Raw genomic sequence first — 22,851 nt, forward strand, 5'->3', positions numbered from 1 at the left:
TCAGTGACATGTTATATCTTAAAAGTGAATCTTCTCATCATTTCCTGATCACTCATGTCCCATAATTGGCACATGAAACTTCCTGCACCAGGAAAACGGAGTGAATGCTGTTTCCATCTGTGTGTGCCCTTAAAACATTTTTGACCAATTCCCTCATGTTTTTCGAGCAAATTCTCATATATCAGAGTGAGAGCTGGTGGAGTAGCAGTTAGGAGTTTCCTTAGTTTATAATACATGACTAAGTGACCAAGTGTACTTCCTTCTCCCATGGCTAAAGATTCATAAGAGAAGAGCCTGAACAGCAGCAAAGGAACAATACTTATTTATGTAAATATGAAGCTGGTCATCAAGAGGACAATTGGGGTATAAAAATGAAGTTTTGCTATCTGGGCATGTTAGAAGGTCAGCTTCAGTGAGCTCCAGTGGGTGCCTAAGGTTGTTAAATAGCTCCACCTGCCCCAACTTTACATTTCAGGAAGAGTAAGACTTTGACATGTCTGGCAAGCAGGTCCTTGCTCTGTTAAATCCAGAATACATAGATTAGACAGTCCACATAAGCTGGACTCAGAGGACTCCTCACTAACTGCTGCAAGGGGCAATAGAGGAGAGATCAAATCCATATTAACCCCTCCCTAACAGTTTTATGTCTTTGGCAAATGAGCTCGTTGGCCAACTGAACTCTACCTGCATGCCTTCCTATGTTCTCATCAATTGCTGCTTGCAATCAATAATGGAGAGAGACTGATGTAAGAATAAATAGTGATGGTATTTTTAGATGTAGGGCAGAGCACCAGATCACACACTCACTCAAAAACCTCCAGATCTAGACTTTCAGTTCCCAGTTGCCCATGTTGTACAGTGATTCGTCAGTGCTGTCACATGATCAGCACACTTGCATTCTCTTAAAGGGACAGGGTACCTCACTACCACAAGCAGGCAGGAGAGGGCAGGGATGGTGGGAGATGAAGAGTTAAATACGGATTATGTGACACTAATGAACTTCACACATGCCTATTGCCATAAAAAGGAGATCAGATTGTGTGAGAGCCATGCAATGGAAAGGTGGGACACTTCATTAACAGATTTAAATCAGGCTCCCAGTACTTGCGAGCCCAATTTAAAATTTACTGTTGTTGTGTGGATTTTCCAGGAGTCATGCAAATCAGCAGTGAAATAGGAATGGGAGCTGCCAGCTTCACAAGGTGAGTGCCCCTTTTAGATCAGGAGGAGCAGGTTTGTTTTCCTTAGGCCCACAAGGAAGCTTTTGGCCTCCCCCACTCATTCGCAGGCCTTCCAGACCTACTGATTGCTGGGGATCACCCCCAAGAATTCTGCCATTAAATTTTTCAGGACCTCCACCACCCCAGCATTGCCAGCTTTTACAGCCACCCACACCCTCCCCGCATCCGTCATCATATCGGGACCACCATCTTGGTAGTCTTTGCCTCTGTGTAACACACTCTAATGTTGACACCACAGTGTGACCAACTTCTCTCTCATTTGCAGATAAGGATATGTTCCTCAACCCATACTCAGCGGGCAACAGGACAACTCATCAAACCTCTTTGCCGACATGGCCTTGTCAATAGTCAGTACCTGAGAGAATACTCCTGTTACCTAATGGCCTTAAACTCCATGAATAACAAAGCATCATGTCAGTACACGCTTTATTTCCAAATAAAAATTGCAAGGCACAAACATAGACTCTGTTTATTCCTAGTACCACTCTTCCATTGGGTACTGATGACGACTTGGATGGCCCTCAAACTGTACAGAAGAGTCATGGGAAATGAGGAAGCCCTAATCTCACAGCAGTTTCCACCTGGCATGAAGGCACCACTGGCAGCATCTCACGGGGCAGCCTTGTCTTGTCTCCTATGTTTACATTGATGTGGTGCCCTGTTCCTTTCTTACTCAGTTGTTCCCCCCTCCCCCCACCCACCCCCCACCCCCTCACCCCCTTTACTGCTGAAGAGTGCAGAATATACAGTGCATTTTAAGGCTGCACAGGAATTTCTTTATAACTAAGCTGCTTCCACCCATTATACATGGGACTTATGCCAATAACTGCACCAGTGGGTATATAAATGAACATGTGCTTCCTTCCAAAAGTCAATAATCAATGCAAAAAGTCTTTTAAAGTCCAGCAACTGCACAATTGACTTCAAGGAAGCCAATTGGGCCACCAGGGAACTTCTTCCAGATGTTTTTGTTTGTCATGTCTCCAGGTGTGTCTAGTTGCTGACAAAGTGATAATTGTTTTATGTTCTTAACGTTCATTATAATTAGAAAGCTGCTGGATTTACATGCCTATTGTGCTGATTTTTTGACTTTTTTTGCATCAGATAATGGAAGGATATAGGGAATAATTATCAATAATTATTATTTGATTACAGCTACAGTTTTCAAACCTTTGGGGGAAATATTCCCTTTACTTCCACGCTAGCACTATTGCATTGTCAAAGTACTATAAATACCTTGCAATGCCTCTGTTGTTGTTGGAGCCAATGCTGATCGCAACCTATTGTTGTTGTTGGGTTATCTTGGAAGATGTTGGGTGTCTTACACTTAGCAGGGGATCTGGCTGGAGGCAAAGATCCTTTTTCAAAGTAACCCTTATCTCTGTACTTAACTATGTACATCATTACAAAGCACTAAGACAGAGGCACTGCTTATCTCTCCAATTCTCCTCATTCGCTTGTGTGACATCATTATTACATAGCTCCTTATGCACATGCTCAGTAGCTATTGTTATAGTAGTGTTAGAGTTAACTCTTTACTCTGCATCTCGCCCCAAGTCTTTATCTCTACATGCTATGTACACATTCTCCTACACCTCCCCCAAAGTCTCTGTTTTTACAGGGATATTCTTTGTGGTAGTTTCACCAATCTTCCTGAATGTGTACAGAGTTTTTTTGAGGACCTGTTCACTTCAAACTTATTCACTGAGCGTCGTCATTTCTTGTTTCCATTATTATTGATTTTGTAGTTATAGTTTCCTCTCGAGGATCAGGGTATGCAGCCTAGCCTGCTAATGGCTCCTTGTTCATCGAAATTAAGGCATACCTATTTCTTCGGATGTTACCGGTTTCTGTCTGGACAAGATATGATCTCCATTATGGTCCCTTCTCACTGCTGGTTCCTAATCCATATCATCTCTCCCCTTTTGTGTGTGGGCAGGTCGTGAGCTGTGCATCGTTGGCTGAAAGTGTGGGCTTGGCCCACTCTATAACCTTCTTCCTTCTGTCAAGCACAACCATGGTCCTCTACTGTGATGCTTGGCGTTTAATTATGAAGAAGGGAAGGAAATTGGGTTTTTAGTCTGCCATCATCAAAGGCTCAGTGGGGCAAAACCATTCTGCAATGGTATAGAGTGGTAGCTGAGCATGGCTAATCCAAAATCTTAGTTTTTTTTCTGAGGAGGCTTTCCATGGTATGTGCCCCTCTCTTGGCCTTTCCTTTGGCCTGGAGGCACTTTGGCGAACTTGTGACATGGACAAATCCATGTGATGCTGCAAAGGATTGGAAACACTTGTTGGTGAATTGCAGCCATTGTCAGAGACAACAATGTCTGGAATGTTGTGCATGGAAAATATTCTCTTCAGAGAGGCTATGAAGGCTTCAGGGTTCAGCCCATGTAGCTTTTGAATCTCAATCCAGCGGGAATAATAATCCACAATATAAGAAATACTTTCTCTTTGAATTTGAATAGGTCCATACCAAGACAACCACATGGACTGGATGGGAAAGAGGAGGTGTCGGGCACAGATATTAATGTAAATAGTGTTATTGGAATTTCTTTTTTTAATAGAGTTTAAGTCTGTGTGTGTTTTAATTGGATTAAAGCCAGCTAGTCTGGGTGCTTTGACGCATTGTAATTTTGACTTGTAAACAGTCAGGTAGAGGGTATATTTGCATTTGTTGAGCAGAGCATTCAAGAGTGGGAGTGAAATCTTGCACCTAGCTAGGAGACACTAAGCAATGTTTATATTATTAATAAAATTGGTACTATGAAAGGGGTTCAAATGGCCTGGTGATACAATGAGAATTTACATTCAAAGGGGAAGGCTGGGTATAACAGAAAGGAGTTTGTGTGGGCAGATGAGAGACATGTAAGTTCTAAGTTTGTAAGCCTACCGCTGTCTGCAAAGGAACAAATGGAAAAGAACTTCATTTTGAATTTGTAAGGTGAAAATGCTTTGCCTAGTATCTGGTTAAGTCTATTGCTTATTGTTGCCTTAATGGAGATTGATTTGGGAATTTGTCAAAAGCTATGATAGTAATAATTTGTAGCCATGTGTATTTGTTTAATTTGTTGTAAATTAATAAATGTTTCATTTAGTTTGATATAAAAACCTCTTGAGAACTAGTGATCTTATTCCTGAATTTAGAGCTGCAACTCAAAACATATCAATTGAAAATATAGTTTATGACAGTTGTTTATAGTTTCCATCTGGGGTTTTAAATAACTCAACCTTTATCAACTGCTGTGTCATAACAGGAGGGCAGAAGTGATTCTTTCAGCTCCTGTCCATGAATTGCACAGGTGACACAGTTGTAAATAAAAGCAAAATACTGCAGATGCTGGAAATCAGAAACAAAAACAAAAATGCTGGAAGAACTCAGCAGGTCTGACAGCATTTGTGGAGAGAAAAGCAGAGCTAATGTTTTGAGTCTGTATCATTCTTCTTCAGAGCTGTTTTTGTTGATACAGTTGTAGACCATGTTTCAAGAGCGCATGAGGTACCTGACCACCATATGAATTTTCAGTGTCCTGGCCCAATACTTGGTAATACCAATATGTCCCTGGTGGATCTTCTGAAGGATCTCCAGGTGGAGTGCTCGTGGGACAACCAAGAGGTCATCAATGAAGCTGATGTGGCAATTTAACTCAAAGTACTGCCTCAGGATGGGGTTACTGGGGGCCTACTTTGACCATTCACCAAGTCAGTATGTGTGAATCTGCACACATTCCTTATCTTGCATTTGAGCCTCCTGAAATTATTGCAACTTGTGCTCTGTTGCTCGTAAATGTTGAATGGCTAGAGTCGTGAAGGCCTTAAGTCCCTCCATTAAATGTTTAGCTTCTTGTACTGGGTATTTGGTGGTTATCCATGATAAAGTGTTTGCAGCAGTTGGGTATTTTACCTGCGCATACCCTGTAATAATATTGCTTTGCATCAGCCTCAATCTGAATCTCTGGATTCGGGGTGGCATATTTGCGATTTCCTTCATATTCTGTACAGTTACCAGCAGTTTGTCAGCAGTTTTGATCTTTGACTGTAAACCTAAGACATAGGGCGGAATTGTCCAAGATTTGCACTGAGTGTGGTAGCGGGCAAGTGAAATCAGTTGGGTGGGTTTATCTGCCAACCACAATGGCAGCTATTCACGCCGTATCATCCCAAACTCACTACATTAATCATGCATTCCCAGGAAACACGTTTCCAAGACGGGCAGGTTTCCGCCAGGTTGTAAAGGGCACAGCAGGCAATAATGATGCTTGACATCCTCTGTGGACTGTATTGCAGGGCTCTACCAAACCGGTCCAGGCATCCCAATCGTCTGCTCCATCAAGTTGCAAGTCGCTGTATGAGCCTTATTATAGTGTCGCTCTGCTGCAGTCTGAGGCCACCGCACAGGTGTCATCAGCCACATCCTCTGCCGGTAGCCCTTGTCTCTGAGGAGCCAGCCCTGCAGCTTCTGTGAACCCTGGAAGATGTCAGGGATCAGTGACTGACTGAGGATGTAGGAGACGAGGACGCTTCCTGGAAACCATGGGCAGACCTGCAGGGTGTGTTTGCGGTGATTGCGCACTAGCTGCACATTCAGCGAATGGAACCACTTGTGGTTCATTTAGTTGATCCCTTGTTGTAACAGAGATCTGAGCGCCTCCTGAGTGCAGTTGGTCACACCCTGCACCTGTGGGAAACCCAAGATCTGGGCAAATCCAATCACTATTGCATCCTGGCTCTCCCAGTCCTGGGCGAAATGCACAAAATTGTTTGCCCTCGTGAAGATGCCATCCGTGACCTCATGGATGCATTTGTGGGGGACCTTGTGATACCCCTTGGACATCACCTGTGGAGCCCTGAAAGGAAGCATTGGTGTAGAAATTGATCTCATCTGTCATTTTTGAGGCCACTGGCAGTGGATACCTTCCATGTCCAAATCCTGCAGTAGCTGGCAGATGTGATCAATCAGTTCCCTGGACATGTGCAGTCTTTGGCGACACTGGCCCTTGGTGATATGCACAATGAAAGGCAGCATCTATAGACCCTGGGTCTCGCTAGACACTGACCAGTGACGGCTCGCTGTGGCTCTTCGGTGAAGTGTGCGGGAGCCCCAACTGCCCCTTCTTCCAGAGGGTGCTACTCTTCCCTCTGCACGGCCAGGCACCTCAGTCGCTGTCTTCTCCGTCATCTTCGCTCTCTGTACACCACAAGGCATACAGCTAGTTCTCCAAGCTCCATGACCCTCCTGCAGAATGAAAGAGAGAGACATGTGGTTTAGCATGGGTGTCCTAAGACCTCTCCTGGTTAAGTTTGAAGGCCCCATAATGCATCCCAGAAAGTAGTGCTGGTCACCACTTGGATGGCCAGAGATTACGGCACGGCATCGCTGCCCAAAAGCCCACCCTCCTCCGTCCTGCTCCACTTGACCAATTAGTGGCAAATTTGCCCATTGGACTGCATGCTGTGCTCTCAGCTCAGGCACAGGCATTCACCTAACCCACAATGCAAGGCTGCACTGTTATCTTGAACAATGGGAGAGTCGGGTCCAAACTGTGATGATAACATCACAAGGGGTTTTGAGCGCCTGCACCAGTGAGTGCTCCATGGTGAGCTTTAGCAAGGAGATTGCACTACTTGCCCAGTCATCCAACTGTTCTGCTGTTCACCAAAATGCTCATTAGTTTGCAGTCTGTGCCCGATGGGTGAAAAGCTTTGGAGCACTTGGTAGCACTTTAATGCCTCTGTGTTGTTTGAGTAGGCAGAGAAGCTAGAGGCTTGACTCCAATCATATCTCAGAACTGTCTAGCTGCAGAGGAATGGTCTCTTTATACAAGGTTTCCCTAATGTGTGGCCGCTTCCCTCACCGATCGCCCCCCCAACCCACACGTGCTCGTGCACTACCTTCAACTGCAGGGCAGCTTTTGCACCCCCCCCCCCCCCCTCCCCGCCCCCCCCCCCACCGCCCCCACCCTCCGCCCCACCCCAACCCAACAAGTCACCTCAACTACAGGGCGGCCTTTGCCCTCCCACCCCAGCATGCCTCAACCACAGGGCAGCCTTTTCACCATCCCCCACCCGCACCCCCCCCCCACCACCACCACCCCCACCACCCCACTCCCCGCAACTGGGATCAACCTTGAAGTCCGACAGGTGTCGCTTGCGAGCGCTTTGCAACATTACTGTGCACTCACCTCTGAGTTCCCCTCAAAGTGCAGTCCACCAAGTGCACACCTTACATTTGCTGTTGTGAAACACGTTGACGTGATTGTGGGCTGATGTCCCAATGTAGGGGAATGAGTCCGGCAGGCTAGCCTTATAATTGCTGAGCGGACGATCGCAAACTAATTTGACAACATCGTGAAACTGATTTTTGGTCTTCTCTCCATATTGTCCGCTCATGCCACTGAACACGCCCAATGCCAGCAGGCACAGATGATTCTGCCCATGGTCAGAATTTTTTTTGCATGCCCAAGTCGCTGCGAGAGCTTTCTTTTCTATGACAGCATAGCACTGTTTGGTCTCAGTTAAGAACCCCTTAATGCATAATGGACAGGTTTTCTTTACCCATTATGCTGCATCTGCAAGAAGACTGCTTCCAGTCCTGTTGCAGATACATTCGCCACTTTACCAAAACATTTTGAAATTTTAGGCCTAATTTTTCTGGTCCCGCCTGCCACGGGAATCGTTGTGGGCAGGATGGAAAATTTAATGGACCATCAAAAGGTCCATTAACTTGGGGCAGGAATTTCTGGTCCCGGGGTGGGCAGGACCAGAAATTCCCACCCTTAACGTGCTCTACTAAGTCATCACTCCACCATCTTTCTTCAAGAGGGAAGAGATCCAGCCAGTCTCAGACTCCTCTCCATATTCGGGGTGCTGAGCTCCAAGCTGCCGTCGTGTCTCCAAAGGCAGCTCACCTAATGGGAAAAGCCAATCTTGAGATGTCTGCCTCGCCAGTAGTGACGCTGAGGTAAGTTCCGGGAGGCAGGGTTGGAGCAGCCAATGGAGTTGGCGTGCTGCCAGGAATGTAGATTCAGGAAAAGTTTCCCTGTTTCTCAAATATGATTTTAAAAGTAAAATTTAAAACTTACTTTTCATTGACGGGCACAGGGGCACAGAAGAAACCTGAATTGGGTGGGCCAATCCCATGTCATGTTCATCAGGAATTAATTTTGCATGTAAGTACTTCAGTAGGTATTAGGCCTCTCAGTAACACATTCAGGCATTGTGTTTTAGGCAGTCCCCGGGACATCTAAAAAAATGAGTAGTAGCTCCAACGATGTCAAGATGCTAAACTGGTATGTCTTGCACCTGTTTTACACCTGAATAGTGGTAAACCTATATCAATTATTATTGTAAAGTGGATGCAGGAGCAGACGAACCTGGGTGTATTTACGCAAAAATCATTGAAGGACAGGTTGAGAGAATGGGTAATAAAATGCACAAAATTCTAGGCTTTATTATTTTGCATTGAATGCAAAAGCCAAGGAAGTTATGTTAAACTGTAAGGAACACAGGTTTGACCTCAACTGGAGTAATGCATCCGGTTCTGGGAGCCACACTCTAGGAAGGAGGTGAAGGTATTAGAGAAAGTGGAGAAAAGGTTCACAAGAATGGTTCCAGGAATGAGGATCTTAGTTGTGAAGATAGATAGGAGAAATTGGGACTGTTTTCTTTGGAGAAGAGAAGGTTGAGAGGAGATTTGATAGAGGTATTCAAAATCATGAACTGTCTGGACAGTGTAGATAGGGGAAAACTGTTCCTATTGATGGAAGGATTAAGAACAAGAGGGTGATTTAAGGTAATTGGCAAAAGGAGCAATGGCAACATGAGGAAAATCTTTTCCTTGCAGCGAGTGGTTAGGATCTGAATTGCACTGCATGAGAATGTGCTGGAGACAGGGTTCAATCAAGGTCTTCAAGAGGGAATTGTATTATTATCTGAAAAGGAAGAATTGCAGAGCTACGGGGAGAAGATGGGGGAGAAGCACTAAGTGAATTGCTCATTTAGAGAGTCAGCACAGATGTGATGGGCCGAAAGGCCTCCTTTGGAGCAGTAACCATTCTTCAATTCTGTTTCAGGTTTCAAAGATTTCAAATTAATGCTTCACAATTATTCTAAGTGACTGTAATTTTCCTAAGGCACCAGAATTGATTTTACACTGTCTGTTGGACAGAGGTACTTTTGCAGTATTACTAGGGTAATGAGTCTCAGACAAGCATTAAAATAAAGCAGGGCTGGAAATTAAGAAACAGCCTTGCTCTTTTTCATTGTGTTATTTTTCAGTTTTCTGACTTTTCCTTCTGTTCAGTGTACCTTCTGAAACCAAGAAGAGGATGACGGAAGAGGTCAATTCTTAGGCCTCTGTGGAATCTGTTTATAGAAGGACCAATGTGCTTGCCAATACTGTTGGGGTGGGCTCAAACTAACTTGACAGAGGTATCAGGAGGTAACATTAAAGAGGAAAAACAAGGTGCACGAACTGGGAAAGACAGTTAGCACTAGACTAAGAAATAGCAAGGTTTTAACTCTTTTGAGTACAAACACCTTTCCATCTGTTTCAGATGAAGTTACATTGTTTCTGCTATTGTGAGATTTGAACTTTTGATCTTGGGATTACAAACCCCGTACCATAACCACCTGGCTATTTAGGCCAAGCCTAGCAAGGTTTTAAGTGGGATCAGAGTAAGAGGGAATGCAATAAGGTCTAAATTAGGCTCATTATGCATGCTTGTAAGTGTACAGGGTATGGTCAATAAGGTTGGTGGGCTGCAGGCACAGATGGCAAAGTGCCATGATGAAGGGTAGAAACAACAAAGGTGCCATACATGACTAAGTTTTTTTTTAGGCCATCAACCAACTAGTGAGAAAGACATCGAGGAATGAATTTGCAAGGAAATTACAGAGAGCTGCAAGAACTAAAATAGCTTTAATGGGGGACTTTAATTAACCTAAAAGGAACTTGATTAGTAATAGCTGTGTAAAGGGGCAGAGAGGGAAAAGAGTTTCTGAAGTGCATTCAGGAGATATTTTCTCGATCAGTATGCTTCTGGGTAATTGGGAAAGGAGATTTGCTTCGAGTAAACGAGGTGGGTCAAGTTGATGAAGTGTCAGTGATCAGCAGTGCACTTCTAGCATGTAATGAATGTTTGTGCTCCATCTGCCTTTTTGGATGCCTAGGCACCCATACTATGTCTGAAGTACAGTTGTGCTGCCATTGTATTTCTAGGCCATTCAATTATTTTCCCTAGACTAAACACAAATTTTCCCATTTCTAAGTATAACTTACACCATTCATCTTTTAAAACTCTTTAAAAATGGTCTTTTATTTTCTGGTGATTATGAGGATACAGAGTAGGTGGTAACAAATTATCGAATATGTGCAACTGATAAATGAGGGACTGATAGCCTGACTCAGTAATAAAATTACAGGTGAGCTATTGAGGTCTGCCCTGTCTTTGAAAGAAAAATAGCCCTTGTTCATTGTTACTGCTTGCCCTATGTCAATAAAAATTAATTTATACAAATTAAAGTAGAATCCTAATCGCAGAGCTTCTCCTGCTTGCCCTGCTTACCAGGAGAAGAGCGAGCTGCTTGTGAAGCTGAAAACAGGAGGCAATGTATTTATTACTTTGAAGCTCATTAAACTTAAACATTTGTGAACCTTTACATCTGTTCTGTTCCAGGTTGCCTAACAGTCACAGAAATCCTGTATACCAATCTGTAGTGCCGTGATCAATGGATGAGTGTGTCCTCATTGCAGCGTACAAGGGGCTGCAAGAAACTACAAAGGAATTGATAGAAGGACTCAAGTTTTGCTGAAAAAATGACACCTCCACATGCAAATTGGATAGCAAATTAGGGCAAGGAAGAGATAGCCAGTGAATTACAAATCGCCCCAAGTTGTTAGCCAATTTGCACCATTTCGCTGTTAGCTCTGCAAAAACAATAATTCATCTTAATCTCCCAGTGATTTTCCTAAATTTTGATGTTATTTGCTCATTAATATTGCCACAGAAAGATAAATCTAGTAATCCATGAACTAAGTGCCCTTTAATGAGGGGATAAATGTCAATTACTGCCAGTCAACTTTTCTTGCCCATGAAGCGAACAATTATGAGTGTTTGGTCTCATTCCTTTAATTTGTGAATTTTTGCTAGAGGTTAAAATAAAACAATTTTTTGTGTTTTTCTTACTTGTCTATTTTATCTCTCTCTCTCTCTGAATGCAATAATTTTTTCCTCTCTTTATTTCTCTTTTGGTACATGATCAACCTCTAGCTCACCCCCCTTTCTCAGCCCTGCCTTCTTTTTATTTTTGAATCCTTAAATCTCATTGGTTGAGGAGATACACCTTTAGTCCCACTGCTCACCAAAATCCCAGGGGCCCTGTTGCCATTACTGCAGTGTTATCAGCTCACACTCTTAGCAGTTTCCTTGCCAAAAATTAATAAAGCCTAAAAATGAACAAACAAGTCCAATGCTGCAAGGTGCAATGTTCGAGCAAAAACTGGGAAAAGATTTCTCAGGTTAATCAGCCAAATAAAATGGACAAATGCTGCTCATGGTGTACTCAATACTTCAGTGCTGACCAGGTCACTGAGGTACCAGAATCTTTTCATCACTTTTACTTTTTTTCATCCACGTTGAACAATTAATGTTTCAGTATGTTACAGATATCACCAGAAAGCCTACATGTTTCTATAGGCTCCTTTGAGCTGGATTTTATGCAGGGGGTAGAGCGTCTCCCCCTGCATCATATAGTCGGCAGCTCTCTGGTCCCAGCAGCGCCACTAGGAGTGGTGGCCACAGCTGGGACTGCATCAAGTCCCCAAGTACGATCATTGATGGTACCAGGTATGACTGGGTGGGATGGTTGGGGGGTGGTGTGATGGTGTGTTTGGGGGGGTGGAAATCTCGCTAGGTGGCAGGCCCTGATGAAGGGGATGGGGGGGAAAGGAGATGGGTGACTGGGCAGGCTGGGAAGGGAAATGTAGGGATGGAAATGGAGGGGTGGGGGCCTCCAAAGGGCACAATGGGCCTGTCACGGAGGTACCCCCACCCATACCTGGCCACCAGCCAAGGCATGGAAAGCTGGTGCACTGCACACCTGGTGCCAGCCTCCCCCTACCATGGGTAAAATTCCAAATGCAATGGGAAAAGACCCTTAAAGTGGCCACTTCAGGACCTCGGTTGGCCTCTGTGGAGGTGGGCCTCATGTTGCCTCCACCATCATGGAAACTTTGTGGCATGACAGAATTGGATATGGGCAGGCAGATGCCAGGAATGGTACCCATGACATAGCACCCAATTTTGTGGCCTACCCTGCCTGCCAACCTGCTCCTGGGGGGAGGGTAGTGTGGCATAAAATCATGGCCTTTGAGAAATTTGAAGAAAATTCTATTTTAGTGGATGAGTACCACTGATCGTAGAAATACCAACATGGGAGCAGTGGGACTGGAGGGGAGAGAAGTAATGATGTTTGGCAGAATGAAAGTAGAATTAACAATGGTGTGATACTGGAAAATATAGGGGTGGCCCCAAGGATGGGAGTAGTGAAGGAAGGATAGGAACATGGTTGAGAGCATGGGAGTGACACTGGGGAAAAGAATTGAGTTGATGAGAATTTTTTTTTAATATATAAGCAGCAATAAGAAGGGAGAAAGGAAGGGAGTGGCCTTGGGAAGATAGGAGTATTATTGTTGAGAAAAGTGGAGAGGGACTAAATGCCACTGGGAAAGGTAGCAGAAGGATAGGATTGACACTGAGGAGATTATGGGCAATTATTTGTAATCTTTGATTGCTTGAAATACTGATGCTGAATTAATTCTTGACTGTTATTATGCTCCAAAAGATTGATCTTATGCAACAGTTTGGATTGCAGAATAAATGACTAGATTGCCAAGAAAGGAATGACCTCACATGGTGCAGGAAATTTAAAGGTCCTTTTCTCCCCAGGGCTGGCATTATGATAAATGAACCTATTCCATATAACAGCACTAAAGTCATTTCCTGATAATTACTGAGCGTGGAAATGTAATGTCACTGGTACCAAACTCCCTAAGTGGTAGCAGCTGGGGCTGAGAAAAGGAACCAAGCCTAGGGCACATTCATTTTAAATCACTTACAATGTCCCTATAAATGTTTATTATTATGGTCCCTGTCACCAGTGCATAATAAAAACCTGGTGCTGCAGTCTGCACTTAATTCAAATTGTCGGTTAATTCAAATTTCTTGAGCACGAGCTCCCACTCCATCTTAGTAGTTGCATTGGTTGATTCAACTTTATTGGATGAGTCTTATGTTAACACTGAAACAACTTTGAATTATCAGAAGTTGATTCCGGATTAGATTTTTGAGTATAGCGCCTGGACACGAAACCTCACCTGAGTGGAGCGCAAGGAGGAACATTTTGCGGGGAAGATTGCATGCCAGTGACAGGAACCATGCAATCTTCCTTCACTAAAAGTAAGAAAGCTAGGCGGTTTTGTTAGTGATATCATATCTTTCCCACCAGATTTTCCATTCTGCACGTTGCCCAGGAGGTGCTTAATGCACAAATGGTAAACACGTCAATGGAAAACTTATTTGAAGAAAAAAGGCCTCTAACTTTCTAGGACTGAAAAGGATGGAATGTCCCTTTTGCGTCCAGGGCAGCAAGGCGTTTGGAGTCAACCCTGGTTACAAGGAACTCCAGCCTCATGTTATAGGCCCCTTAAATTGTGCTCAGTGGGCCATGTGTAAATCATGCTCTGCTCCTCCTCTACCCCTCCCCCCACCCCACCACCACCCCACCGCCCACATCAAAGGAGTTTCCCTGGGTGAGTTTTTGGCTTACCCCAAGAATCATGCCATTTATTCTCTCAATAGGCCTTAGCGGAACCCACATCAGCTGAGTTCTAGCTTGATTCCATCTGAAGGCCTAAAGAATATCAGAACTTCTATTGCAGAGAGGCAACTGTCCCAGAGTGGGTCAGGTTCCTTCCCCAAAAGGTCTCTTTTCTCCATTGGAGTGGCATCATTCTGACATTCTGGTGGTTTGCTGCTGGCATTGCTGATGTGCCATTTCATTGTGATACTTTCACCCTGGGTATGCCATTGACTCTGTTATCAGGATTAGGATGGGATCTTCAACATGGGGCTAGGTGAGGTTGCTTATTCACTGCACATATGGTAGCAGAATGAACTCACAGGAGTTTCATGGCCAAAGCGAATTGCACTTTATTTTTTTTGCAGCATTGTCATACCAATGCACTATGGACTGGAGCAGTAGGAAGTAGTTGTACATGCCCACTGCAGTATCCCCCTTCAGGCTGTAAAAACATACTTGTAGCCTGCCACTCTCCCTCTGCATCTATTAAATGTGTTTTTGGTGACAGACTTACATATTGCATTCAGGCCACTGAATTTGCAAACCCCATGCTTTTTAATGGGGTGATTTGAATACCCCAATTTTTTAATAAGTCCAAGAAAGGTCATGGGACCCCAAGGGCATTTTTAAGCATTTGGTATATATAGGGCAGAGCACAACAAAAATAAACATACTCTCATCTGAGCTGGTGGGACTTTCTGTTACACATCCTTCCTATTGTTGTGAACTTAAAATAATTAATGAATCAGGTCCCCAGTTTGGATGAAATAAACTTGAAAGATGTTTTCACCTGATAGTCCCAGCAATTTAAGCTCCAAGGGTTTATCATGAGTTCGATTTCAGCACGGAACAACCCCCACTTTCTCCTTGGAATGTAAGCCGTTAACCTGAACCTGCATGAGAGGCACCTCCTGTCTGATGGATGCTACAGAAACCCAAGTTAACATGCATCTTTTTTTAACACAGGTATCTAATTTTTGACACAACTTAAAAGAACACGTTTTGCGCAGCCAGTAACACAAATAAGAAGTTGTTCTTACTCTGAGGGAGGGTTTTCTTTATTATTTGTTTGCTTTTGATACAAACATCTACCAGAAAACCCATCAAAAGCAATCTAAGGATTTATCATTATGTTTAATTTGGCGATAAATTGTGGTAATGGCAATGAAAATTGTACTGTTCATTGCTTTATTTTAATTAAAACTACAAATTTATTCTGGGCAGGAAACCCTTGATAGCTCACTGGATAGTACACTGGGAAAAGTATTGTAATTTTCACACACATGTTTCAGTTGCTACACACTGCTGAGTTAGTTTAGTTCTGCTGGGTTGGTGGTGCTGGAAATGGGCCCATGAGCTAGAGCCTATTAACTCTGTTTCTCTCTGTGCAGATGCTGTCAGAACTACTGAGTATTTCAATAATAACAACAACTTAAATGTATATAGCATCTTTAACGTCCCAAGACACTTTACAAGATCATTATAAAACAAAATATGACACCGAGCCACATAAGGAGATATTAAGTCAGGTGACCAAAAGCTTGGTCAAAGAGATATGTTTTAAGGAGTTCCTTGGAGGAGGAAAGTGTTCCCGCATTTCCTGTTTCTACTTCAGATTTCCAGCATCTGCAGTAATTTGCTTATATACATTCAATGTGAAGAATGGCCACTTGGGTGAGATTCTAGAGGGCTGTGGCACCATACCCCAGCGTGAGCCTCAATGGCAAAGAAAGCATTTACTACTCCAATACTGTGTTCAAAAGAAAACTCACTTGTTTGGCAACAGAAAAGATGGGTGTAGTTGTCCATTCCTGATATTTTGGAAGCACCTATTTCTTGTAATCTCTTTGCTAGTTTTATACACACTGTTCATGTGCATATGTGAATCATGTACATCTATTTACTTTTGATATTAAATTGGAAAAAATGGTATAGAAATATTCAACAGAGTGAAGGGTGAAGTCAGCTTTCAATCACCTGGAAATGACACAATCCCAGGATGTCAGCAACAACACATGCAACAAAACAAGTGAAGCTTTAAAAGATAAAACCATTGTAATTACTTTCAATTGCAGCTTATCGGGTTTTAAGAAAATAAAGTGGCATTACGGGGTATGATTAATCAACAGGCAAAGTGCAGAGTATTGTCCAAAGCTTGACAAGGAATGGAAAATAAGATAACCACATATTTTGATGTTGAAGAACCTGAATTGTAACAGCTAATTAAAAAGAAATCTGGTGGTCAGTCATAAGAATATATTTACTGCATCTAAGTAACCTTCGAAGAAATATCAGCCAATAAATGTCCTTTTGTCCAATAGATTATTTAATCATTTCTTCAGAAGTACAAGGTACTGCACACCAGAAGTAGGCATTATCATTTATGAGTACAGAATAGTGATCTTTTGATATTTGCTTCATGGGAATTCCTCAGGCCATTGTCCTTTATCAGTCATTATGGGCTAATAAGAAAAAAATCTGGCAATAGACAGTTTTGAAATGTTACTGAGCATCTAAGCAAAATGCTCATTAGTAAACTGAAAGTTCCTGCTGAGCTAACCTATGCATTCTCTGTGGATGCTTGGATAATATGTATACTTTAGGCACCAAGGACAATGGGGAATACAACTGTCACAAAGGATGCCATGGAGAATGCCTTAGTCGCATTTGCTGCTGCAAGGGGGTTTTGGAAAATTAATAAAAGACGGCATCCCTAAGGGGTAAACAAAAGTGTCTTGAGAAATGGCTTTGCTAAATAGCTGATTCCATTGGTTTCTTTGGTTGAGATCTGGAAAATGCCCATGGCATAGATGATAACTAGTGCTGTCACCATCTCCAGTATGAATAAGAAGTCATCCCTGTAAGCATGACGCATTAAATCCTGGTTTATCTCATCAAAGAGGTACCATGGTTCTTGCTTAAGAAGTTTAAACTACAAAAGCATTGCTTGTCAAATCAATTAATAAAATGAGATAAAGGGCATCTTTGCTGGCCATAGGCTTAGTCTATAAACCCAAGAAAGCAAATACGGTTTTCCAGAATCCCTATCCAATTTGTGCAGTGTGTGATATTCTGACAAACCTTTTAAGACCATCTAAAGAGCTGTCACACAAAATAGGGATAATTCTACAATCCGATGCTCACAGTAGGGATCTGGATAAGCAGGGCTGTTAGACTTGGGAATTGGGGTCACTGTCTTGTGGACTTTTCTCTGACTTGTGCTCCCCATGACAGTTGGATCCCTGTTAGAAACATATTATCGCAGAATGTGTGAGTTTAATTAAAACATTAATATTAATAGTATTCATGATAATTGTGTGCATAAGCAATAAGTGCGACTGCAATTTCCTGATCTGATTTGACAATTTCCTGATTTGACAAGCCCTATGTATTAGCCCACCCATGTAGAATGGATAATGAAGATCAGGCACATTGCTAGCTTTCTGAAACTGATTTTTTCAAAGGAGTATTTAAATTCATAGAGGCGAAATGTTGTCAAAGGCAAGCAAACATCATGCTGTCATAGAGTTATACAGCACAGAAACAGAACCTTTGCTCCATCGTATCTGTGCCAGCCATCAAGCACCTATCTATCCTAATCCCATTTTCCAGCACTTGGCCCATAGCCCTGTATGCCAAGGCATTTCAAGTGCTCATCTAAACACTTGTTAAATGTTGATGTTAATGTCAAATACTTGTCAATGTTAAACACTTCTTAAATGTCTCCTCATCTAAATTATTTCAGTGTGTAGCCCAGTGTGGAATGTGCTGCTGACTGACTGCATGCTCAACAGGGGGGCTAGCAGTGTGCATGGCAAGTATGATGCATGGCTAGCGTTCACCACTTAAAGAAAGCCTGAGCAGTTCAGGCAGCAGAACTGTTGCTTCAAAACATTAAACTTTTACCCCTTAATGCTTCTTGTGGTTGAATAGCTCTTATTGTATGTGTGATCGGGTGGCTGAGTGGGGTTGGGGAGGGGGCGGGGGTGGTAGGGGCAGTGGTGAGGGGGGCAACATTAGCCAAGTGTACAGTGAATATTTAAAAGCAACTTACCATTGACACTAGAAACCTGAAATAGGAGGAAGTGCTGGAAATACTCAGCAGACTGGCAGAATCTCTGGAGAGAGAAACAGAGTTAGTGCTGAAGCGTAGATTCTGTCTATCACAGGTGCTACTACCAGATCAGCTGAGCATTTCCAGCATGTTTCATTTCTATTTATTAAAGTGGGTTCCCCTTGTCACCCAACAGCCAGCCCCTGCTTCTGTGTAGTGGCCCAAAGGTGGTGGGGATAGCTGATTGCTGCAGGATGAAGGCATCATGGCTGCTGCCAGGACAGTGGGCATTCAACAAGAGGATCATCTGTCATGGTTGCACACCAGCTGGATGCTGATAAAATGGTGCCCTTGTCATTACAGAGCATCTCCTTATTGGCATGCAGGGTCTGCAGACCCACGGGGGATTGAGTCCTGCATCGTTGAGAATCCCATCAGCCTGGCAAATTAACATGCTCTCTCCGCATTCTCTCCCTTGATTTTCTCTGGCCACTGAGAAGAAACTGAAGCCTCTTTTCCTTCTAAACAGGGCCTCAGTCACCTCCCTAATGCAGCAATGGATGACAAAATGAGGAAAAGGCTGATGTTGCCGACTCCTGCCTGGAAGGTTCTGCTGATGTAGATATACAGGACAATGGTGACCTTCCTGATCACAAGCGACATGGTTCTCACCCGGTTGCAGGAATGCAGGTCCTGTTGATGGACATGGTCCAGTTCAGTCACCATTCTCTTGCTAAAATGCAGGCATCTCGTAAACTGCTCCTGGCTAAGGTGGAGGTAGGAAAGGTGCATCCTAAAGACCCTTAATGGGTAAGGTCTTGTACTGCGAGCTCTACTTCCTCTGTGTACTACTTCTGCCTTTGCTCCACTTCCATATCATGCTGCAGCCCCAAGAGGCACTGCAACTATAATCCCTATTCAGTGAAGCAGATGTTCTCTTGGCATTGGCCAAATAACTCCTCATACCTCCTTGTCAGGCTCCCCCATCACTCGCTTGAAAGCACAAAAAGTGAGTAAAACTCCTCCAATAATATAACTCAGTACTTCCATTAACTGTGCAGCAGCAAAAGTAAGCCCAAAGCACCTCGTCTAAAAGTTCAACGGTTGGCCCTTTAAATAGGTGGAAGCACAGAGTGTATACAAGGAAGACTGAGTACGATGAGGTATGAGGGTTAGCTTCAAATTTTGTGCATGGGCAGAATTTTCTGCCTGTTGGGCGGGCGGGAGGGGGGAGGGGGGAGGAGAGGGGGGAGGTGGGAGGGGGAGGGAGGGTGGGCGGGGGAGGGGGATGAGGGAGGGACGGGGAGGGAGGGGTGAAGGGGACAGGGTGAGGGGGAAGGGGAGGGAGGGGGGATGGGGAGGAGGGAGAGGGGGATGAAGGAGCGGGGAGGGGGAGAGAGGGGAGGGAGGGGGAGTGGGTGAGGGGGAAGGGGAGGGAGGGGGACAGGGAGGAGGGGGAGGGAGGGGAGGGAGGGGGAGGGGTAGGAGGTAGGGGGAGGGGGTGGGGGAGCGAGGGGGTGAGGGGGAGAGGGTGGTTTCAGGAGGCAGTCACACCCCTTAGGCTAAGTACTTCTGATTTGGTCCATGGTCAGGGACAGGAGGGTGTGACTGTGAGTGAAGCAGGTATGGGGAATTGAAGGGTAGCAATTGTCTAACAGGTTTTAGGTTCTTGCAGCTTATGTGGACAAGAGCAAGGAATGAATGCTGGATGAGCAAACTGACCATGGCACTACAATGCAGGGAGCAATTTATTTGAGTGGGGGGGCGCAGTAAAAAGAAATCTAATTCTATTAGAGGATTATATAGTAAGGGGGATTTAATTTGTTCTCTGCAGTGGAGAGCTTGAGTCTCAATGGCTTTGTTGCCTGTCCGGTGCTAGAGTTTGGTTGAAAGAATAGAAACAGAATATTTTTCAAAAGTTGTGAAACTTGTTAATGTTCAGAGAGACTTGGGTGTGATCGTACAAGGAACACAAAGTTAGCACATAGCAATTAAGTTAGCAATGAAAGCAAATGGCACACTGGCCTTTATTGCAAGGGGATTGGAGTACAAGATACAATTGTACTGGGCTTTGGTGAGACTACATCTTGAATACAGTATACAAATTTGGTCTCCATCCTTAAGGAAGGATATACTAGCATTGGTGACAGTACTGCGAACGTTCATTAGATTGGTCCCTGGGATGAGAGACTGAGTAAATTGGGTCTATATCTTTTGGAGTTTAAAAGAATGAAAGGTGATTTCATTGAAACATTCAAGATTATGAAGGGGCTGACAGGGTAAATGTTTCCCTTGATTGGGGAATCTAGAACAAGGGGCAGTTTCAGGATAATGGGCTGATCATTTAAGACTGAGATGAGAAGAAATTTCTTTACTCAAAGGTTTGTGAATCTTTCAAATTCCCCACTCCAGTGTTGTGGATGCTCCATCATTAAATACATTTAAGTTGAGAAACATATTTATCATCTCTCAGGGAATCAAGGGACATAGGGAGCGGTCAGGAAAATGCAGTTGAAACCCAAGATCAGCCATGATCATACTGAATGCTGCATCAGACTTGATGGGCCGTATGCTATATTCTTTCTCCTATTTCTTATGGTCTTATGTTCCAGCGCTGATGAGAAGTCCCTTATGCAGCTGATGCATATTCAACTGGGAGTAATTAAGAGACGGAGTTAACTAGACTTGCATGATCCAAAATGGCAGATCATCTGCCAAAGTAGCATTAGAGGCTGTTTGATGTCACAATCCACCCACTTTGCATGCTTTTGGCACATGCAAGACATATACGTGCTAAATGGGCCTCTATTCAATGGCTTTAATAGACCTATTAATAAACTTACTTGGCTACCCGCTATTTTTGGTCTGATCTGGCATTCAGGAAAATGAATCACGGCAGGATGGAGCCAATATACTGGGACCCTGGCCAGAGTGCAAAATTATGTAGCTGTCCAGATCAGTTCTCAGCCCCATGTCAGGGCCAAAATTTTGCCCTTTCACTGGGAGGCAGGAACAGGGTCGGCTGGGCTACTACCCACCTGCAGCAATGGGTAGCCAGTGAAGGGGTGTTAATGACCTCTGAATGTCTCTTTCAGTGGCCAACTGGAATTTTCCATCTCGGAGGGCTTCGTCTCATGCTAGTGGCCCAGCTGCTGAAGCCATTTTTAACTTAAAACTTTATAAGTTGTAAAGATGGAAGCTCTCTCTTACAAGAACTGAAGGCTGCTGCCACTTTTTTTCCCCAGCATTTTCTGTCTAAAACAATGTTATTCTGTTTTAAGATTAGTGATTAGTTGAAAGAATAGAAGAACAGAATATTCTTCAAAAGGCATGAAACTTATTAATATTCAGAGAGACTTAGGCATGCTCGTAGCATTGATTTAGACAGAAAATGCTAGTGATGGGGCAACTGAATAGGAGTTTTAAAATCAAGTTTGGGCTGCGTAGAATAATTTTACAGATTGCTCTATAGTTATAGTCACAAAGTTGAAGTGATGAGAGTACCTACTATGTCGCTTGGCTTACCAGAATTTGAGGTGCCATCAAGAAAGCGATTTTAGTCCTTAGTTATTTTGTTATTTTTATGTTCATGACATAAATGGGCTGTTAAAACTTCCAAATTTCCTGCAGTGTCATGGCAGTTATTTGCATGTCAACAGAGAAACTAGCAGGCTGGGACCCATTAACAAGAAGCCTTCTAGAAGGAGTATGGAGAATCAAGCCTTCCTTTAAACGTATACTTCTCCTTGGATATGTAAGAGAAAATACACTGACTAAAACTCAGAAGGAAAAAACAGTTCGGACCAGTACTCTTATTTTCCAGTTTTTACTGGTGTTTCATTTTAAGGTACACAAGATCAATTCAGACTAGTATTCTTATTTCCTAGTTTTTACTGTTATTTTGCTCTGGGAACAAATATATAAATACATCAATTTGGTTTAATTAAAAAGTAATTAACCATCTTTGGCAATTGTGATGAGTGGATTTATTGAAGCCAATTAATGTGATAAAAATCTTCACACGGTTCATGAAAAAAGTTGTAAGGAATGAAAAAAAAAACCTTTTAATGAGTCTATTAACATTTTAGACTTTGCTAAGGGTAATGTTTGAGACAAATTAACCAAAACTGAAGCACATTAGTTTTCTTTTGCATATAATTTAATACTTTCTGGAAAACAAAGGGATGGATTTCCATCCAGGGTTGTATCTGGGTGGCTGCTCAGCGGACCATATTGGTTGGATATCCGATGCGCATCCTTTCAGGATTAATCAATTTTTCAAGAACTGGGCATCATTTGCATTGAGCAGTGCTTTATTGTCCAATACCAAGTAGAAAAAGACGGTAATTCCAGGCCACCTCAATATTGCGTGGGCCAGAGGAAGGTTCCATCTGGGTTGGGTTCATTGGTGGGAGGGGGCCAGATGGGTGGGGAATGGTTGAAGGTGTAGCAATCTAATCTACTGGTGGAATCCAGACCAGCAGCAACCCAGAGCAGCGAGAATTCCTTCTCTTCCTTGCCGTCACCTCAGAACAGACACTTACCTTTAGGTTCTTTATTGCTCAACTGGCACCTGATGCTGATCAGAGTTTGCTTGGAGCATAGTCTAAGCAATTTAGATGGGTCTAAGCTTCAGCTGTGGTTCAGTTAGTTGCACTCATCTAGGAGTCAGAAGGTTGTATGGTCAGGCTG

This window comes from Carcharodon carcharias, chromosome 11 (genome assembly GCF_017639515.1).
Source record: "Carcharodon carcharias isolate sCarCar2 chromosome 11, sCarCar2.pri, whole genome shotgun sequence".
NCBI lineage: Eukaryota > Metazoa > Chordata > Chondrichthyes > Lamniformes > Lamnidae > Carcharodon > Carcharodon carcharias.